Genomic DNA, 6,744 nt, shown 5'->3' on the forward strand with positions numbered 1-6,744 from the left:
AACATGTCTGAGCTCACTGCTCAAACTGCAGATCTACCTGAAGATGCTCAGAATCCAGCCGTGAATTCACCGATCTGAGGGAACATCGATATTTTGAGCTTTTGCTTCATTCTGTCAGTCGTCCTCAGGATGATAATTGTAGGAACAGGAGCTGATCAAGAGGCAGCTGATTTCTGTCATGAACTTTTCTGCTTTACTGAAGTTCACCCTCACCTTGACCTCCCTCCACCTATCGCATTTCCAAAGCCTCTCCCCCAAGTCCCTCCTCCCTACCTTTTATCTTAGCCTGCTGGACACACTTTCCTCATTCCTGAAGTAGGGCTTATGCCCGAAACGTCGATTCTCCTGTTCCTGGGATGCTGCCTGACCTGCTGCGCTTCTCCAGCAACACATTTTCAGCTCTGATCTCCAGCATCTGCAGCCCTCACTTTCTCTCCATATAGACCATGTCCACCACTCTCCCCTCATCAATACTCTTTGTTACTTCTTCAAAAAACTCAATCAAGTTTGTGAGACATGATTTCCCACGCACAGAGCCATGTTGACTAATCCTAATCCGTCCTTGCCTTTCCGAATACATGTATGTCCTGTCCCTCAGGATTCCCTCCAACAACTTGTCCCCAACCAACATCAGGCTCATCAGTCTATGGTTCCCTGGTTTGTCCTTACCACCTTTCTTATATAGTGGCACCACGTTAGCCAACTGCCAGTTTTCCAGCACCTCACCTGTGACTATCGATGATACAAATATCTCAGCAGAGGGCCCAGAAATCACTTCTCAGCTTCCCACAGTGTTCTAGGGTATACCTATCAGGTCCTGAGGATTAGATTAGATTACTTACAGTGTGGAAACAGGCCCTTCGGCCCAACAAATCCACACCGATCCGCCGAAGCGCAAGCTACCCATACCCCTACATTTACCCCTTTAACCTAACACTACGGGCAATTTAGCATGGCCAATTCACCTGCCCCGCACATCTTTGGACTGTGGGAGGAAACCGGAGCCCCCGGAGGAAACCCACGCAGACACGGGGAGAATGTGCAAACTCCACACAGTCAGTCGCCTGAGTCGGGAATTGAACCTGGGTCTCTGGCGCTGTGAGGCAGCAGTGCTAACCACTGTGCCACCGTGCCGCCCACCTTTTTGCGTTTCAAGATGTCCAGCACTTCCTCCTTTGTAATATTAATGTTTTTCAAGATATCACCATTTATTTCCCCACATTCTATATCTTCCATCTCCTTCTCCACAGTAAATACTGTTGCAAAATACATGTTTAGTATCTCCCCCCCTCAATTCCGGCGGCTCCACACAAAGGCCACCTTGCTGACCTTTGAGGGGCCCTATTCTCTCCGTAGTCACCCTTTTGTCCTTAAGGTGTTTGTAAAATCCCTTTGCATTCTCTTTAACCCCATTTGCCAGAGCTCTCTCATGTCCCTCTTTTGCCCTCCTGATTCCCCTCATAAGTATACTCCTATTGCCTTTTATACTCTTCTAAGGATCCACTCCATCCATCCTGTGTATACCTGACATGCTTCCTTCTTTTTCTTCACTAAACCCTCAATTTTTCTCATCATCCAGCTTTCCCTACATCCTCAAATAATTCAATAAGGCTTATGTGGCATAACGTGCCCCTCACAAAGCCATGCTGACTATCTCTCATCAAATTAAGCTTTTCCAAATAATCATAAATCCTGCCTCTCAGAATCCTCTCCAATAATTTTACCCACCACTGACACAAGACTGACTGCCCTGTAATTCCTAGGATTATCACTATTCCCTTTCTTGCACAAGGGAATAACTTTTGCCACCCTCCAACCATCTGGTAGTACTCCTGTGGACAGTGAGGACACAAATATTATCACCAAAGTTGCAGCAATCTTTTCCCTCGCTTCCCATACCAACCTTGCATATATCCCGTCTGGGGCCCAGGGAACTTATCTATCCTCACGTTTTTCAAAATTTCCAGCACATCCTCCTTCTTAACATCAATCTGTTTGAGCATATCAGCCTGTTTCATGCTGTCCTCACAAACGACAAAGTCCCTCTCACAGGTGAATACTGAAGCAAAGTATTCCTTTAGGGCCTCCCCTACCTCCTCCAACTCCAGGCACAAGTTCCCTCCGCTATCCCTGATCAGCCCTACCTTCACTCTGGCCATCCTCTTGTTCCTCACAGAAGTGTAGAACGCCTTGGGGTTTTCTTTAATCCTACCCACCAAGACATTTTCATGCCTCCTTCTAGCTCTCCTAAGTCCATTCTTCAGTTCCTTCCTGGTTACCTTGTAACCCTCTAGAGCCCTGTCTGATCCTTGCTTCTTCAACCTTAAGTAACTTTCCTTCTTCCTCTTGACTAGATGTTCCACATCTCTTGGTATCTAAGGTTCTCTCACCCTATCATCCCTTCCTTGCCTCAGAGGGACAAACCTATCCAGTTTTCTGCATTAGACAACAAGTGTTCCCAACAACCTTCACATTCTGTCCTGCATTTCCCTGAGAACACCTGTATGCAATGTATTCCCCATTGTTCCTGCCTAATAGCATTGTAATACCCCCTCCCCAATTAAATACTTTCCCATACCATCTGCTCCTATCCCGCACAATGACTATAGTAAAGGTCAGGGAATTATGACCATCAAGACATCTGACCTCTGACCTGATTTGTTGCCAAGAACCAAATCAAATATAGCCTCCTCACATTCAGCCTATCTACATACTGAGTTAGGACACAGCTGACAAAATCTGTTCGACCCAAACTATTTGCACTCAGGAAGGTTCAATGATGCCACTCCCCCATCTCTTTTATCTCCCTCCCTATTCCTTTTGAAACATCTAAACCCTGGAACATCCAACAACCATTCCTATCCCTGTGATATCCAAGTCTCCGTAATGGCCACAACATCGTAGTTCCAGGCACTGATCCATGCTCTAAGTTCATCACCATTATTCTTGACACTTCTTGAGTTAAAATAGACTCACTTCAACCCAAAGCACTTACTGCAACTTTGCCCTATCAACTGTCTATCATTCCTCACACACTCTCTGCATGCTGTATCTGCCTGTTCACTTGCTACCCCATTCTCTGATCAGGAGCTCCAGTTCCCACTCCTCTGCCAAACTAGTTTAAACCCTCTGGAAGAGCTCTTGTAAACCTCCCACCCAGGATATTGGTACCCCTTCAGTTCAGGTGAAACCCGTCCTCCTTGTACAGGTCCCACCTTCCCCACAAGGTATCCCAAAGATCCGCATATCTAACGCCCTCCCTCACACATTTATACAAATTTGATTTCCATATAATTTCCAGGCTATTACCTGATGACATCTTACAAATCAGACCACATTTTATAAGTGTGTGGATGACACAAAGATTGGGGAAGCTGTGGATAGTAAGTGGGATTGCCAGAGGATGCAGCAGGATTTCGATATGGTGGTGACCTGGGTGTCTAAATAGCAGATTGAATTTAATCCAGAGAAATGTGAGGTGATGCATTATTGACATTGTCATGTTGGAAGGAAGTATCCAGTAAATGGCAGAACATTTGGAAGCATTGACATACAGAGGGTCAAGGTACACAGGCCCACAGTTCCCTGAAAGTGGCAGCACAAGTAGGTTAGGTGGTCACGAAGGTGTATGCCATCCTTGCCTCCATCGATCAGGCACAGAGTATAAAACTTGACAATTTATGTTACAGTTGTATTGAATTTTAGTTTGGCCACATTTGGAATATTTAATTTAGTTCTGGTCACCACAAAACTAGGATTTGAAGACTTTGGACAATGAACAGAAAAGGTTTACCAGGATGTCACTTGGTTTGGAGGGTATTAGCTATGAGTAGAGATTGGACAAACTTGGTTTATTTACCACCCTCAAGGATAGTAATCTCTGGGTTATTACCAATGCCACATGGTAGTGAGGCAAGGAATAGAAAGGTCGGAGAGATGAATGTGTGGCTAAGGAGCTGGTGCAAGGGGTTCTTGGATCAATGGGATCTTTTCTGGAGAAGGGGTGACCTGTACAAGAGCGACAGTTTGCACCTAAACTGGAGGGGAACTGATATCCTTGTAGGAAGATTTGCTGGTGCTACTCGGTTAGGTTAAACTAGGGAGGCAGGAGGATGGAAACCAGAGCAGCAGGTCACCAAGTGGAAGGATTGATGGGAAGATACATTTTAGGACCAGTAAATCACAAAGTAAAGAAAGGCAGAGACAGGTAAATATACACGATGGTACTAATGAGCTGAAAGTGTGTTTATTTCAATGCAAGAGGTATTAAAGATAAGGCAGATGAGCATACAGCCTGGACCTACATGGAACTGTGATGTTGCAGCTATTACAGAGTTGATTGAGAGAGGGACAGGACTGGCTGCTTAAAATTCCAGGGTTTCATTGTTTTAGACGAGAGAGGAAGGTAAAAGCGGTGGAGGAGTTGCGTTACATCCGTACTCAGGGAAGACATACTGGAGGGCTTATCTACGAGGGCAATATGGGTAAAGCTCAAACATAAGATGGGTGTAATCACGCTGATAGGATTATACTGTAGGCCCCCCCTAACAGCCACCGAGACATCGAGAAACAAATATGAGGCAGATTATGGAAATATGCAATAAAAAGTGTTTTCACACTGGGTGACTTTAACTTCCCCCAATATCAACAGGGACTCCCTTGCAGCAAGAGGTTTAGATCAGGCAGAATTTGTTAAATGTATTCTGAAAGGGTTTCTTGAAACAGTTTGTGGATTGTCCAATTAGAGGAGGGGGGGGCATACTGGACATTGACATTGGCCAAGTGACTGACCTTTCAATGGGAGAGCAGTTTGGAAACAGTGATCACAACTCCTTCAGTTTTAAGATAGCAATGAGTAAGGATAATTCAGGACCTTGTGGCAAGCTGATAAATTGGAGATGGGCAAATTATGTCAGTACTGGGCAAGAGCTAGAAAGTGTTAATTGGAAGGACAGTTATCAGGCAGGTCCACATTTGACATGTGGGAATTGTTTAAAGACATGCTGACGAGAGTTCAGGACCTGCATGTTCCAGTAAGGAGGAAGGACAAGGATGGCAAGGTCAGGGACCCTTGAATAACAATGGAGGTTATGAATTTAGTCAAAAGAGAAGAAGAAGCATATGTAAGGTTTAGGAAGCTAAAATTGGACAGGGCCTGTGAGGAATGTCAAAAAAGCAGGAAAGTACTCAAGCAGGGAAAGAGGACAGCAGAAGGAGACATGTAATGACCTTGGCAAGTCAGGTTAAAGAGAATCCTAAGGCATTCTATACATACATTACAAACAAGAGGCTAACTAGGGAGAAATTAGGACCACTCAAGGAAGGAGGGCACTTGTGCTTGGAAACTGAGGATGTGGGTGAGATCCTAAATGAGTACTTTGTATCAGTATTCCCCCAGGAGAAGTATATGGAGGATAGTGAGATTTGGGTGGAGCATGCTAACATGCTACGGTATTTTGAGATCAAGAAAGAAGTGGTGTTGGGTCTCTTAAAGAGCTTTAAGATTGATAAATCCCCAGGGCATGATGCTATCCACCCCAGGTTATTGAGAGAGGCAGGAGAAGAGATTGTTTTGGTCTTGACCAAGATGTTTGTGTCCTCATTAGCCACCAGAGAGGTCCTGGAGGACTGGTGAGTAGCTAATGTTGTTCCTCTGTTCAAGAAGGGAAATAGGGATAATCCAGGAAACTATGGACAGGTGTGTCTCACATTAATGGGATAGGGAATAGGATAGGATTTACACACATTTGGAAAAGCCAGGCCTAATTAGGGACGGTCAGCATGGCTTTGTGAAGCACGGATCATGCCTGACTAAAGTGATTGCATTTTTTAAAAAGGTGACAATGGTAACTTATGAGGGTAGAGCAGTGGATGTTGGCTACATGGGTTTTAGTAAGGCTTTCAATAAGGTTCCTCATGGTAGGCTCATCCAGAAGATTAAGATCTCAGTAGGATGGGATCCCCAGTGACTTCGCCACGTGGATTCAGAATTGGCTTGCCCATAGAAGGCAGAGAGTAGTGGTAGAATGATCTGTACTGGGATCTCTCCTAGTTGTGATATTTATAAAAATGACTTGGATGAAAATGTAGATGTGTGGTTTAGTAAGTCTGCAGATGATACAAGGATCTGTGGAGTTGTGGATAGTGTAGAAGGTTGTCAAAGGAGTCGGCAGGATATAGATCAGTGCAGATATGGGTGGAGAAATGATAGATGGAGTTTCATCTGGGTAAGTGTGAGGTGCTGCATTTGGGAATTCAAATGTTAAGGAAATGTATACGGTTAATAGCAGGACCCTGAACAGCATTGCTGTATAAAGGGATTTTGGGGTTCAATTCGATAGCTTCCCTAAAGTGGCCACACCAGTAGATAGGATGGTAAGGAAGGTGTATGGCATGCTTGCCTTTATTGGTTGAGGAATTAAGTACAAGCATCAGGATTTCATGTTGCAGCTTTATAAGACGTTGGTCTGGCCACACTGAGAGTATTGCGTTCAGTTCTGGTCGCCACTTTACAGGAAGGATGTGGAGGCTTTGCAGAGGTTGCAGAGGTTTACCAGGATGTTACCTGGATTAGAGGGTATGAGCTATAAGAAGCGTTGACAAAAATTAGGGTTGTTTTCTCTGGGGTGGAGGAGGCTGAAGGGAGATTTGATAAATGTTTATAAAATTGTGAGATGCATAGATAGAGTTTTACCCTGAGATGAAATATCTAAAGTTAGGGAGCATGCATTTAAGGTGAAAGGG

Source organism: Chiloscyllium plagiosum, chromosome 1 (genome assembly GCF_004010195.1).
Source record: "Chiloscyllium plagiosum isolate BGI_BamShark_2017 chromosome 1, ASM401019v2, whole genome shotgun sequence".
Classification (NCBI taxonomy): Eukaryota; Metazoa; Chordata; class Chondrichthyes; order Orectolobiformes; family Hemiscylliidae; genus Chiloscyllium; species Chiloscyllium plagiosum.